The following is a 15,639-nucleotide window of genomic DNA, read 5'->3' on the forward strand; positions in this document are numbered from 1 at the left end:
AACCTCAAAGGGCTCTCTGAGAAATTACATGATTACCTAGAATAAAAACAACATTTTGGAGTTTGTGTATGAGGAACAGAAGAGTGTTTGTGGCTCAGATGTTAGACTGGATCATAAAGGATCAACTTCTAGTCCCAACTTGATCATAACAGCTGCCCAAGTGACTATAGGTTATAAGGTCTTTGATAATCCTGGCTCTACACAAAGCAAATCTAAGAAAAGTACAGGATTTGAAAGTATTGAATACATTGATAATTCTCATTCAAGGCAGTTAAACTAATTTGTTACAAAATAACACTTAAGAGCTGTTTCAATATTTTAATCACACTTTCATTGATCTGCTTATTGACTTCAACTGATAAAAAATATGAAAAAAATTACAGACGGATGAAGTAAGAAGAAAATGAGGCACAAATGATGGTTCTCCTCCCAGATTCATCGGGTCAAGTATCTCTTAATCCAGGGGTCTTCAAACTTGGCAACTTTAAGACTTGTGGACTTCAGCCAGCTGGCTGGCTGAGGAATTCTGGGAGTTGAAGTCCACAAGTCTTAAAGTTGCCAAGTTTGAAGACCCCTGGATTAATCCAATCTCCTTCACCAGATTGTTGAGAAGATAAAATAGGAGGCAGCTCCTACCATCAAATAATAACCATTGTCTAGAAGATGGTAGAGGACAGGAAGGCCTGGAGGAACATTGTCCATAGGGTCGCGATGGGTCGGACACAACTTCGCAACTAACAACAACAACAACAACTGGTCCAAGGGGAAGCTCAGGATAGAAATTAATTAAGACCAAAAGGTATACTGCTGATTACAGTCATAGGTCATGATTGCTGTAAAGTGGGTCACCCATGTGACTGGTCCAATTTTATGACCACTTTTTGCAGCAGTCATTAAGTGTACAGCAGTTATTAAGTGAACCAATTATTTGCTATGGGTTGGTTTTGATGAAAACCAAAATGAATGGTTTTCAGCAAAAATGTTGTAAAACACAGTCATACGACCACGGGACACTGCAAATAGCCATAAATGGGGCTCGTCCATTGGAACTTCAGATCTGGGTCCTATGTACTCCAGAGAGGTCGGTCAGAACTCCGAACAGTCACTAAGTGGTAGTCAAAAGTTGAGGACTACCTCTACATTGCCCAGTCTGGGAGATTACACTAATAGAACAAAATAAAACTAACCCCAATGCAATATCAAACCCCAATTAAAATGTCTGTAACCCATCATGGCAAAATGAAAATCTATAAAGGTAACTCAGCTGTACCATCTATACCAGAAGCTAGTTGGGACAACATAACAATAGTAATCTTATTAATAAAATAAGTGGGCTTAAAAAACTAAGACAACCTATCTTATTAGTAGGCAACCAGGGTGGGGGTTTCCTGAATCTCAGGGTCAGGACGTTCCAAAGAGTGGGGGCCTACCAATCCCCCATCTTGCTTCATCTCACATAGGCTGGGAATCTTCAGCAACCATCTACAGAATGACTGCCTGCTGGGGGCTACATGCGGGCTGAGCCATGTGGAACTTTGTAAGTCAAAATTAATTAACCACAGCAGACACAATGCTGCTAAATCTCCTCTTTTTCATTGGAAGCCTGGTCACTGCATTTTGAACCAACTGAATTTCCCAGTCATTTTTAAAGACATCTGCATGGGAACAGTAGGCTATACATGTCATAATCGCTGGCTGCTGTAATAAAAAACTAGACAAGGATACCTGCAAACTGGGGCATCAGCCACAGCATATCCCCAACCCATTCAGGCCACACCATCTTGAGCAGGAGCTGTGAATCTAGAAGGATCCCAATTACAGATCTGCTCCTTCAGAGAAATACAACTCAGTCCTGAGCCAACCTTGGAACAGGAACTAAGCCAGATCTATCATCTACAAACAACAGCTGAATCTTGCTGGGATTTAATTTAAGCCTGTTGTGATCCATTCAATACCACATGGCCTCCAGAGACCAGGTCGTAACCTCCATAGCATCTCCGGGCTGGACTGGGGTGGTGATGTACAGCTGAGTATCATCACTGTTCTGATTATATGTCATCCCAAACCAACGCATAACCCCTTCCAGTAGGTTCACACAGATATTGAATAGCAAGGGGGAGGCCCTAAGCCCTGTAGCACCCCAAATTGGATAACAGTGTCCCTGACTAGAATCACCTACTCAGTAAAGTAGTGAAACCATTGTAATGGAGTACTTCTGATTCTCAACTTAGAAGAAAATTACAATGATTGATGATATTGAAAGCCACCACGAAAGCTGAAAGGATTATTGTGGGCCTCCTTGGAAGTCCTGACATCCAACATAATGACTGATTCCATCTCACACACAGTTTTGAATTTGGACAGGAAGGGATTTGGAAAACCTATTACCTCAGGATTCTATGTACAATTACCTTCTCCAAACTCCCAGAAAGGAAGACTGGGCAGAAACAATCCAAAAATCTTTAGCTTGGAAGATAGTATCTTCTGAAGCAGAGATATCACTGTCTCCTGGAAAAAAGATGGTTTCTTTCCTTCTCTAAAAGAGTCATGAAGCATCTCCCAAATCCTAGCATATACTCAGTGATGGGATTCAGCTGGTTTGCACCATTTCAACAGAACGAGTAGCTGATTTTTTGTTGCCCAGGCCCAGACGTCTGGAAGCAGCATTCGCACAGAGAACCAGTTGTTCACATATTTGAATCCCACCACTGCATATAATGTACATTCCATCTAGCCGATGGGACATGAGTCCAACCCAGAGAGAATCTCATCTCCTTTTTTTTTATTTACGAGCAAAATAGAATCTCAGATCTCCTCAGAAGATCAACTCTCTGAGCAAGACTCTAAGTCGGCATGAACGTGAACAATTTTATCTGGAAAAAAACCCTCATAAACATGTCACAGCCTGCAGAAACGTTTTCTCGACTACCCTTTCCTCAAAAGGTGTGGGTAGTCTTGAATAGGGCTGCTGGAAAAGAATCTGTAGATGCAACAAGAGTGGAGAAATAGATAAACAGCAAAAATCTGTTTCAAGAGGAGACAGCTAGTTGAAAAAATGGTGGAAACTCAGCAGTTATGGAGCTCTTGATACAAAGGGGCATAATGGACCTCTGGATGGGTCAAGAGCCAGTCCTGACTGCTGGGTTTTAAGCGTTCTCTCTGGGAGGTCACAGATGAGTCCACAGTGACAGACAACGACGGCTGGCTAAGGAAAAGCAATTCCAGGCTATGGTATGATGTTTCTAGAAGACAAAACTTGTTAGTAAACAGGAAGAATGAGCCAAAGCTGCATTGTAAATCCATATGGAGTAGCTGGTTCGATCTGTTTGGGAAAATCCCAACTGGGAGAGATGAAACATCTGGGAGTTGCCGGATTGAATCTACTGTGCCAGCTCACCCATACTAATGAGCATTTTCTGTTTTTACAGACTTCTTTCTGTCCTTCTGTAATACTGAGTATCAATAAGGGGGTATCAGTTACAAGGTTAATGTCCCCATATTAATCTTAACATGAGGACTTGCAATAAACTATCACAACACAACGTTTTCCAGCTAATCATGCTTTCTGCGCCATGGTGGCACAGTGGTTAGAATACAGTATTGCAGGCTAATTCGGCTCACTGCCAGGAGTTTGATCCTCACCGGCTCAAGGTTGACTCAGCCTTCCATCCTTCCGAGTTGGTAAAATGAGGACCCAGATTGTTGGGGGCAATTAAGCTGACTCTGTAAACCCTTTAGAGAGGACTGTAAAGCACAATGAAGCGGTATATAAGTCTAAGTGCTATTGGTAGTGCTGTTTCTTCCAGGTTAACCCATTTCAACTTTCCTTCCTTGTCCTGGCACTAATGAGTGAAAGCGTTCAGTTGTTCCCCTCCCTAGTCCCAAGATATCCCCCCCCCTTTGAAAAACTTAGCATTCTCTTGACTGCTGCATTGTTTTCCAGGAACAGAATGACCCCTCAAACAGCATTCAAAAACGAAACAGAAACGGGCACAGAACTGCTTGAAATATGCTTACTCAATTTTGGCATAGAGATCTGGATTTATTTATTTATAAAATTTATAGGCCGCCCATCTTACCTCAAGGTAACTCTGGGCAGCTTACTCCAATTTACAGATGACCTCAACTTATGACCCCAACTGGAATTAGAATTTTCACTGCTAAGCCAACCCAAGTTCAGTGGGTTGCAACTGATTTTACGACCTTTTTGCCACAGTTGTTAAGCAAATCGTTGCACTCATTAAATGAATCCGACTTCCCCCATTGACTAGGCTGGGAAGTCGGCTGGGAAGATTGCAAACGGTGATCATACAACCCGGGGACACTGCAACATGCTGGTTCCCAAGCTCCTGAATTTTGATCATGTGATCATTGAGATGCTGTGATGGTCCTAAATGCAAGGACCAGTTGTAAACCACTTTTTTCAGTGCCCTTGTAACTTTGAATGGTCGCTAAATGAATGATTGTAAGCAGTGCTTTTTTTGTAAAAGAAAAAGGTGCCGGAACTCACACGTCACACAACCCGCCTTGCCTACCCTACAAAGTTCCATCCAAAAAAGGTGCCGGAACTCCATTCTGAGCGTTCTATGAGAAAAAAAGCCCTGATTGTAAGTTGAGGACTATTTGTATACTGTATTGCAGTATATCTCAACAGCAGAGGCAAGATGGTGGTCTGGATATAGTCAATCTACTTCATACTAAATGTTGATTCAACACTGACTTCAGTTCTACTTTCTTCAGATTTTTTTAGCTTTTTTTAGCTTTTTTTTCTGCTTTAGAGCAGAAATTTGCAGCCTCATCTCCGAGGTCCACAGGTATTTATTTTATTTATTTTAATTCCATTTATATCCCGCCCTTCTCCGAAGACTCAGGGCGGCTTACAAGCTTAGCAGTAGGAAGGTACCCTTCCTCGACACCTAAAACCTAATCTGATGTCAGCAAAAATGAATATCAAAGATGTGGCTGGAGACGCTTGGTAATTAAATGTACGGTAAACAAGATGGAATCAAATTTACCAATTTTGGGAGTACGGCTTCAAAATGAAGTGTGGTGCAGGGTAGCACTTTTCAGAAATGGAAAACCTGTTTGTGACCATAAGGCTACCGAATTTGTCTCTCTAACCAGAAGTAAAAGAATATTTCCCTCCTCCTTCTCAGAGGACTATTTAGTTTCTGCAAATATATGCAGCTTCAACCAACCAATCAATAAGAAAACAAAAAATTGCTTTGGCAATTTTGAAAATAATTGCAAATCTCTTGCTATTTGGTATGAGCAATCCATATTAGTTTCATGTGATCTGGTTTATTTAACTTGGTCTTCTCTCTATCCATAAATATGCTTTGCACTCAGCCCAAATTTATTAATGATAAACTCAGTTCGTTTGGTTACTTCTTGCAGTACACCAACCTTCCCCCTCAGACAGGAAAAACAGCAGCTGTGCTATGTCCAAAAGAGACATTTTAGTCCATTTCTAGGGCAATCTGTTTACTTTGGTAAATGGCATTTGTAAATGGCATTTGTTCACACCATTGTATCTTGACTGATTTAAGTCTGATGGTCAGCCTGCAGGGTTGATTAAATATGATCAGCCTGCAATTTTAAATGTATTTAAGTATGGGGAAGCATTTTGCTATAGCCGAGCCACGCACATTGCTGTCATCAGCAGTCGTGGAAGGCTAAGAGTATCTAATGTGTTGTAGCTTATGCGGAACTTGGAGATCTTACATACGGCCTTGTGGTTTTAATACAATAGTACATTTTCTCACACGGAGGACTTCTATGTAATTAGGAAACAGAAACTTCCCTCATCCCAAGGCAACTAAGAACACAGCCAAGTTTCCTGGTACAATGTGCAGTTATTCCAAAAAGATTGAAGGTATTAAAGTGTCATTGTTTCTTCCATTAGCTGACCACTATATCTTGTTTTGCGTATATACTGTATCAATATTATAAATGTCAGAGCCCTGCTAGTTGGATAACTGTGTTCTTTTGCCAGTTGTTTGTGATCTGTGGATTAGAAAACATTATGTTCTTTAAAAAATGTTCTTCCTAAACATTCATATCATTAATGAACTCTATCCTGTTATACTCATTAACACACTACCAGAGAATGAGTTCTGTGGAGAAAATTCACAGTATATATATACATTAGATCAGTATTTCTCAACCTTGGCAACTGTGGATTTCAAGTCCCAGAATTCCTAAGCATTCTCCCAGAATTCAACTCGCAGAATGGCTGGCTAAGGAATTCTAGGAGTTGAAGTCCACACATCTTAACGTTGCCAAGTTTAGGAAACATTGCATTAGATTGTTGGGTAAGGTAAGGCTGCAATCTGCTACAGTGAAACCTGTGGGTTGTACAAAGAAGATTTGCACTTCTTGTGAATTTGTGGTTCACTTAATCATGGCTGATTAAAGTTGGCTTCACACAAAAGCTAAGCCATAAACTCTGGCTCACAAATCATAGTAATTGCATTTTCCCAAAACAGGAAGCCCAAATTAAAATAACCATATAATCATATTATGGTTTGAGGTATTGTGTGAATCCAATCACTGTGACCTGGAACTATGATCCATAGTTTAGCATATGCATGTGTTTGTCCTGGAAAACTGGCAAGAGGGCAAGAGAAGAAGGGGACGACAGAGTATGAGGTGGCTGGATGGAGTCACTGAAGCAGTAGGCGTGAGCTTAAATGGATTCTAAAACATGGTGGAGGACAGGAAGGCCTGGAGGAACGTTGTCCATGGGGTCGTGATGGGTCGGACACGACTTCGCAGCTAACAACAACAAAATTTACTTCTGCAAAATGAGTGTGAAATAACCATGTTAAATCAATAAGGGCAGATAGCATAAATCATGGACAGGTGATTATTTCAGTGTTTGGGATCAATCTATTACCAGAACCTTGACCTCTGTCACAGTAAGCAAAGGGGGTTGGTATATAGCATTACCCAGAAGGAAGGCAAGCAATGATACAGATCTCCTCACTTTTCCCAGCCAGAACTGTGAGAGTTAGATCAACACTCCTCCCAAGCAACAGCTGAGATTCTCTCAGGCCTATTTGATCAATGGTTGCCCAGCTTTTTTGAAAATTGTTCTTCCTGTATACCAATACCTCTATTAATTGTGAGGTCCTTCCTTCCTTCCTTCCTTCCTTCCTTCCTTCCTTCCTTCCTTCCTTCCTTCCTTCCTTCCTTCCTTTTTTGAGAAAAATTATCCTGAGCAGTCATCCCCAACTGTCCACATGTGTGAAATTGTGTCTTCCATAAGTATTGCACAGGCATCTGGAGGGGAGTGGGAAAAAATCAGCTAGTGATTATGAGCATGCAGACAAAAAATTCCTTTGAGGTAGGTTTCAACTGCTTCTCACTGGCAACATTAATTTGAAAACTGAATTAATTACCTTTAGATTAGTTAAACTCTCCCTTGTTAGGTAACTTCAGATGGATATTTGGCCAGCTTCCAGTCAGAGATAATCTACATTTGAGCTTTCTGCAGTAAACCATTGATAGTATGATAGCATAACTGCCGACTATAGAAGAATGGACTCTAAAAGTTTCTGACCTGGCGGAAATGGCAAAGATTTCGGCCTATTTGAAAGACCATCCGCAACAACGTTATATTATGGAGTGGAAAAAGTGGATTGATTATATCCAGAACAAATATGGGACCAAAAAGTTTCATTTAGCATTTGTATAAGTTTTATATATATATATATGATATTAGTATTGTTTGTAGTCATTTCACATGAGCTAGAGTGCGATAGACTTAATAGTTTATTGTTGTTAGCATATGGTTGTTTATGATTGTTTTTTGTTTTTATACCTTGTATTCAGCTGTGGGAAGTCGGGGGGGGGAGGGGGGAAGGGGGGGAGGGATAGGGAGGGATAGGGAGGGGTGGGCGGAGGGAGGGGGGAGGGATTGTTAAAGATAAAATGTATTGTAAAACTTTTCAATAAAAAAAAGATAGTATGATAGCATAACACCACATTTTTAAAGTGGGGTGTTTTTTTTTGTTGGCTTGGGAATTCTGGGATTGGAAGTCTATACATTAAAGTTGCCAAGGTTGAGAAATGCTGATGTAGAATGTTCAACTGAATTTCACTCATTATTATTTCTCAGTAGTCTTCTCCTTTGAAAAACATTTCTAGAGTAAATTCTCTTTGAACCAATTAAATGAGAATTGCCCAAATTGTGTAGAAGAACTTCTCAGCATACACTAAAAAAGTTGAACAGCATCTCTCTCCTCTTGCAGATTTCTCACAAAGATCACAAAAACTGAATTGCTTGAGAAATGATAAGATGAACTGAATGATTGCTACCTGGTTCCTGGAAATTTGAAACAAATAGTTACTGGTCTTTGAAATAATTATCAGCAGAAGAGCAATGTGATCTGCACCATCGTGAGTTTCTATTCCTGGGTTCTTTATTAAGCAAGTTCCTCACTATGTCAGCTTGTGTTCAACATAGCTTGCTTCCAAATAGTTATCTACAAAGAATAGCAGCCTTAGCCATGGAGTTGTATCTTCAACAACTCATTGGAAATACTCTTTCCTTGGAATAGAAATTCTTTAGAGGTCGCCCCCAAATTCTTTACAAGAAGCTGTTAAAAAGAAATCTTTAGAACTGCTTGATCTGCTAAGACATTTTATAGCTGAAAATTGCAGAAGGGGAAATATAGTGTATTTTACATGCAAGGGTAGACAATATTGCCACCAAATGTTCCACGAATTTATAAGTTACACTGGCTGGGTTCACACACTATTGAATCGGGCCAATCCACAAAAACAGCACCTGCTTTTACACAGAATGCTAAATCTGGTTGGATTAATGCAATTAGTTATGAATTTAATATACTGGGGAAGCCCAGAAAATGGATAGAACGGCCAGATTAAAATGGACAAGCATAGGTAACACTGGATAGGACCCCAGAGTTGGAAAGATGATTTGCACATTATCTTTCTTCTACCTTAATGAGTGTGGCCAATGGCCAAAAAAATAATAATCCAGGTAGTTTCAAGAGTTTGAGGAAATCCAGGTTCCTTTACCTTTGGCCTAGATGGAACCCTGGAGGTAGGTAAGGTCACCTTCTCATCTTCTACCCTACCCTACGGAATCATCTTTTCATGACTTGGGTCGAGTCACTGGGGAATCCCGGTCCTGAGGTCAATAGCAATTGCAGCTTTCATGGGAGATGAAAGGTGTTGTTGGATCCCCAGAAGAGTGAGGACAAATGAGCATAGCCAGCTGTCCTCCTAACTTACTCTCCAGTTGCTTTCTTACATGACACTGGAATGGTCCCCGGGGATGCCAATCTGATTAACACCAGTCTTGCTGGCATCAAAACCCTCTGAGTCACAGTTCTAAAATTAAGTGGTTCCCCCCAGGCACTTGCTGATCACCAATATTTACAAGTCTCTATGTCAGTCTGGAATAATAAACCTGTTTATCGCTTGAGTTCTCAGATAAATTGGAACATGGAACCCTGGTCAAATAAGCTGGCTTTCTGTCTTCTTGTTTTATAGCAGGAGTTCTTAATCTGGGGTGAGTGGATAGATGTCAAGGCATCTGGGAACTTGGATGGGGGAAAAGAATTACAACTTTATTTTCCCTAGCCTCTAGCAGAAAATTCATTTCTCATTCAAGTGTGGACAACCAAGTAATTTATGACCCCTACACACACACCCCAAAAAAACTTTGCAGTGAGGTCAGTAAATCTCACTTTCTAAAATTATTATCTAAAATTATAATTTGACAGATCTACACCTCAGGATGACTCAAGGGGAAGCCAAAAAACAAAACAAAACAGCATCACATCATTACCACAGAAACTTCAGAAGCCACAGTGCTGCTTTGGTCATTTTGACAAAAGCATCGGATTCTGCAGACACCTCAGACTTAAGGCAGTCTCCCTCTGGGCGGGAGAGAAGGGTGAAAACAATATTGTGGGGATGTGGCAGGAAAAAAAATTGCAGGAGCTGCACAAGTGAAGACCAAATTCTCTTCTCTTCTCTTCTCTTCTCTTCTCTTCTCTTCTCTTCTCTTCTCTTCTCTTCTCTTCTCTTCTCTTCTCTTCTCTTCTCTTCTCTTCTCCTCTCCTCTCCTCTCCTCTCCTCTCCTCTCCTCCCCTCCCCTCCCCTCCCCTCCCCTCCTCCCTTCCCTTCCCTTCCCTTCCCTTCCCTTCCCTTCTCTTCTCTTCTCTTCTCTTCTCTTCTCTTCTCTTCTCTTCTCTTCTCTTCTCTTCTCTTCTCTTCTCTTCTCTTCTCTTCTCCTCTCCTCTCCTCTCCTCTCCTCTCCTCTCCTCCCTTCCCTTCCCTTCCCTTCCCTTCCCTTCCCTTCTCTTCTCTCTCTGAGGGGGCTAAATGCTTGCAGGTCAACTGAATTTTAAAAATCTTGCTCTCCTCTGCACTCTATTTTTATCACCTCTTCTTGAACTGCTGAAATGCTTGGCCGTTCACTGATGAGTTTTACAGACAGCAGAGCAGTGGGACAAAATTAGAAGGTTTGCATTGACTGCAGTCGCTGCCCGAGACTGGGAACCGGTGCTCGGCAGTGTTTCTTTTATTAACACTTCGGCCTCAGTGACAGCTGGCCAAACCTGTAGACTTGGCCTCCCGAAGGAAAAATAAAAAGCCCTACTTTTTCTCTCCTAATCTCTTGAGTCTCTTTTCCAATATCGCCATTCCACTTTGCACAGGTTGCCGTCACAATTGGGACCAGAGTTTCTGCAGCTATGCAAGGTGGATCTTAAGTGATTTGCTCCCCATTTTACAAGCTTTTTTGCCATGGTTGTTAAGCAAATCACCGCAGATATTAAGTGAATCATGTGTCCATCAAGCAAATCAAGCTTCCCCCCCCCCCCACACACACACACATACCAATGACTTTGCGTGTCAGAAGCTGGCTGGGAAGGTCGCAAATGGGGATCATGTGATCCCAGGATGCTGCAATCGTCATAAATCCACATTGGTTGCCAAATATCCAAATGTTGATCACGTGACTCTGGGGATGCTGCAGTGATTACAAGCGTGAGGACCAGTTGCAAGTCACTTTTTTTCCAGTGCCGTTGTAGCTTCAAACGGTTGCTAAATGAATGGTTATACTGTAAGTCAAGGACTACCTGTATATTATGTGGCATCAAAACATAAAATCATACTCCAGCAGCAGTTGTTCCAGAAATTGAATGTTTTCAACAAAAGCTTTAAATATTTGAAATTCCTGACTTTCGTTTGATAGCTCTGGTGGTGTTTTGAGCTACTTCTAACTAGCCAGGAGATACGATCTACCCTTAAGTAGATCATTAGTCTTCGGAAGGCCACTCCTGTTCATCTCCTGTTCAACATGTTCTTTCTGAGTTCTTATGGTGAAAACCACAAGACACCATGTGCCTCTGTCAGGATCATAGTCCAGGATGGGGGAATTACAAGAAGATCTCAGTCCTGAGACACTATTATATCAGAGTCACTTTATAACCTCCAGTTCTTTTTGTCTGAAGGAACCACAACAGCCACCTTTATGCGGGTGTCCAACAGGAAGAGGCAAGTGATGTCATATGTGTTATCATGTCATCATGCAACCGACACAAATTGTATGCAATGCACAATGACATCATTTGCATTGCTTGTGTGATGTCAACCTGGCTTCTACCAGATGTCTGTGCTGCTTTATAGCTACAATTTTGTTTTATACAAATCCTAAACAACAGTAAGATATTCTTCTAGAAACCCTAAAGAAATGTGAAGTTTCATTTTCTTTTTTAATGTATCAAATCTCTGTTCAAATTTATCTCATTGCTGGGATTACTTGTTAACTGGTTGTTTTTTTTACAGTAGACTGATGGTGGGTCGAATTGGTTTAAGCATAATAGATTTTCATATTTGTAATATTTGCTAATGCCATATAGTCATTCAGTAAATAGAAATCTAGAAGTTCGTAAATTGTAGGCCTATTTTGCAAGATGGGAAGTATATTCTATATGTTGTAATATATTTATCAGTATTTAAACAATCTATGTGCATCTTCGTTATCTTGTTTGCATGCACATTTTTCTGGTTTTGTTCTGTTTTTAATCTTTTCCCCCCCTCTCTTTTTGTTTTTGGATTTTGTATTTTAACTTTGGGAATAAAAACATTATTTAAAAACCCTCTATCCAAGAATTAACAACTAAAAATACTGTTGGAAAAGCAGATTGAACAAGGGGGTTCCTTTCTTCCCACCAGATAATTCAATAGGAGCTAAAGGCCTTAAGTATTTGCCCTTAACGTTCAGTTAAAATCAACCATTCTGGAAATTTGTCCATTAGATCTAATCCTGCTTTCTGGAGCAAAAGAAAAAAAAGAATCTCTGTAACCAAATTGCTCTACATCTGTTTCCCCCTATTTTCATGTCTTCTGGCTATCAACAGTTGTTTTCATAATACTTAACCAATGTGACTCTTAATCATACTAGCTGGAAATTTTACCAGTTGTAGTCTGATACATCTGGATGAGACCAGGCTTCCCACATCTCTTCAGTTGACCAATAAGCATTTGAAATATGATTCCTTCCTGTTTCCTGCCTGGCCTGTAGCTTCTTCATTCATTACCTTTATTGTTTTCAAGCTCATCTTTCTTTGCAACTCTGTGGAGATCCAGGTGTCTTCTTCCCTGGCTTGTCAAAGCAGTGAAAATGTTGCTCCTTTCCTGCTGGTGCCTAGACTTTTAGGGGTCATCAGTGTCCTAGCAGAGTGGTCCAAATCTATAGTAGGGAGGAGGGGAAGCCATTCACAGCTGTTGTTTTGGCTGGATATTTTTGTAATCCCACCTTCATTCCCCTTCTACAGGCATCAACTGATTTGTCAGCTGAGATCCTTGGCTTCTTGTCCAGGGATTGGGGATTGGGGAGTGGGGTCTGTTGAGTTGTTTTGCAATGAAATGCAAGAGTGCTTTTGAGCAATCCTAAGTTCTTGACTATTTGTCAAGCAAGCCAACATCTCTGCATGTACTACTGGGGTTTGCTAGATATAATGCAGCCAGAACGTGAAATCCCTTTGTATTTTTTTTTTTGAAAGCTTTCTAATGCAGGTTTTCCCAATCAAGCAATCTTCCCGATGGTTTGTATTACAGTTCCCATCATCCCCAATTAGCATGGCCAGCAGCTTTGCCGACTCTTCCAGAAACGGCTACGTTGGCAGGAAATCATTTATTTATTTATTAAATTTGTATGCTGCCCATCTCACTATCAAATGACTCTGGATGGCTTACTATGTCATAAAATACCTAGTTACAACACAACAGGTGGACTATAGGTAGCTCTTGACTTAGGATCATTCACTTAGCAACCATTCAAAGTTGCAACACCACATACAACTATCACAGCACCATGTGATTACAAGTCAGGTGCTTGGTAACCAGCTCATATTTACAACAGTGTCCTGACATCACATGATCACGATTCACTACCTTTTTTGCCTGTTTCTGGCCAAAAAAAAATCCCACCGTTCTGGAAGAATGGGTTCACACTTATGACTGTGGTATTCACTTAACAACTGCAAATTCACTTAAGAATTGCAGCAATGTTCTTAATAACCATTTACAGATACTCAAATGATCTAGTCCAGGGGTCCCCAACCCCTGATCTGTGAATCAGTACCGGGCCATGGCATGCCAGCAACCGATCCGCACAAACAAGCGAAGCCCCATCTGCGAGATGCAGGCAGCACACAAAACCACGCCCCCTCCGGTCCGCAGAAAAACCTCTCTCCACGGAACCGGTCCCTGGGTGCCCAAAAAGTTGGGGTCCTCTGGCCTAGTCTAAATAAATAAATAAATAGTCTATCCTTTCATTTATTTTTCAGAGAAATTGGCTGTCCTGCTTCTGAAAACTCACAGCTGCTTCAAGTCCTACTTACCACTGTTTAGTGGGGTATTTCTACCCGCTGGATATCAGTGATCAATATAAAGAACTTGTCTGAGCCAGAAGCATATGCAACATCCCTCTGGTCTCGTTGTGCTGTTGATCAATCACATGCATGTCAAATCTTGCCTAAAGCTGTTTGGGTTCCCAGATAGGTCACCTGAATGGACACCGATATCCCAAGCCGTCCCACATGTTTTTTTCCAGCAATTCCCTTGGAACTGCATGGCAATTGTTTTTCTGCATCTTCGTTCACTTGAGGGAGGATTGTGGAGGACTCCCAATTAAGCTTGACAACAAATAAGTTCTGGGAAGAGTTTGAGATACAGAACCTGATCTCGGTGGTGCGTGATGTAATGTCATCATTTGATGCTTCTGTTTTATAATTGGATCGGATTACCCAGGACTATGAAATAGGGAAGTGATGCCCCAGGGAGTCTGTTTGAGTTGCACAGGTAGTCCTTGACTTACAACAGTTTGTTTAGTGACCGTTTGAAGTTACAACAGCAATGAAAAAAAATGACTTATGACCATTTCTTGCACTTAGGACCATTGAAGCATCCCCGTGGTTACATGATTTACATTCAGAGGCTTGATAACAGGTTCGTATTCACAAGTGTAGGGAGGTCCCACAACCATCTCTTGCAAGCTTCTGACAAGCAAAGTCAACGGGGAAGCCAGATTCACGTAACAACCCTGTTGCCAACTTAACAACTGCAGTGATTCTCTTAACAAACGCAGCAAGAAAAGTCGTATAATGGGGCAAAACTCACTTGACAAATGTCTCACTTAGCAACATGAATTCTGGTCGTAAGCTGAGAACTATCTGTATCCTGGGTCCCTTGTGGGGCATAAGTTGGGTTTTGATAATGAGACTCATGAAAATTTAACTCTTTGAGGGGGAAAAAAACATGGCAAACCTTTTTATAGGTGGTGGTGGGGATCGATTAACAGCAAGTCCCATTTCCTACCCAGCCTGTTCCTGCCCTCCTCATCTTTGAATTGGGCTGCTGTATTTGACTGTGGGTAGTCGTTTATTTATGCTTTTATCCTTGCACAGTGTTTATTTTTATTTTTTTATGATGGTAAGCTGCCCAGGTTTGGTTTGTTTATGAATAAATAAATATTGGAAATGGATCAGTGGAAGCCAGGATGGTGGCTTAGTTTAAACTAATGAAAATGTAATGATTATTTTAAGGATTTCTAACAATTTGGTCTTCTAAGGTCACAACAGCAGTCATATTCTGAACTTAAGCATTACAGCTTCAATATGCAATTACAGAAAACTGTAAGAGGACATTGGAATGTCCTCTGGGGATAAGGAGAAGAGGCACCATCTACCGAATGGTCAGGTGAGAGACAGCATGGCCTGCAGCTGCAAGATGGGCAGAAAAAGAGACTCAGGAAGCTCTATGCCTTCTCAGGCTGTAAAAGAGGTGGTACAGGTAGTCCTCGACTTACGACCACCACTGAACCCAAAATTTCTGTTGCTAAGTGAAAAAAATTGTTAAGTGAATTTTGACCCATTTTATCACCTTTCTTGCCCTGGTTGTTAGGTGGATCACTGCAGTTATTCAATTAGTAACATGGTCATTAAGCGAATCTGACTTCCCCATTGACTTTGCTTGTCAGAAGATCGAAAAAGGTGATCACATGACTCTGGGATACTGCAACCGTCATAAATATGAATCAGCTGCCAAGCATCGGAATTTTGATCACGTGATCATGGGGATGCTGCAACTGTC

This window comes from Vipera berus (genome assembly GCF_964194415.1).
Source record: "Vipera berus genome assembly, chromosome: 9".
Lineage (NCBI taxonomy): Eukaryota > Metazoa > Chordata > Lepidosauria > Squamata > Viperidae > Vipera > Vipera berus.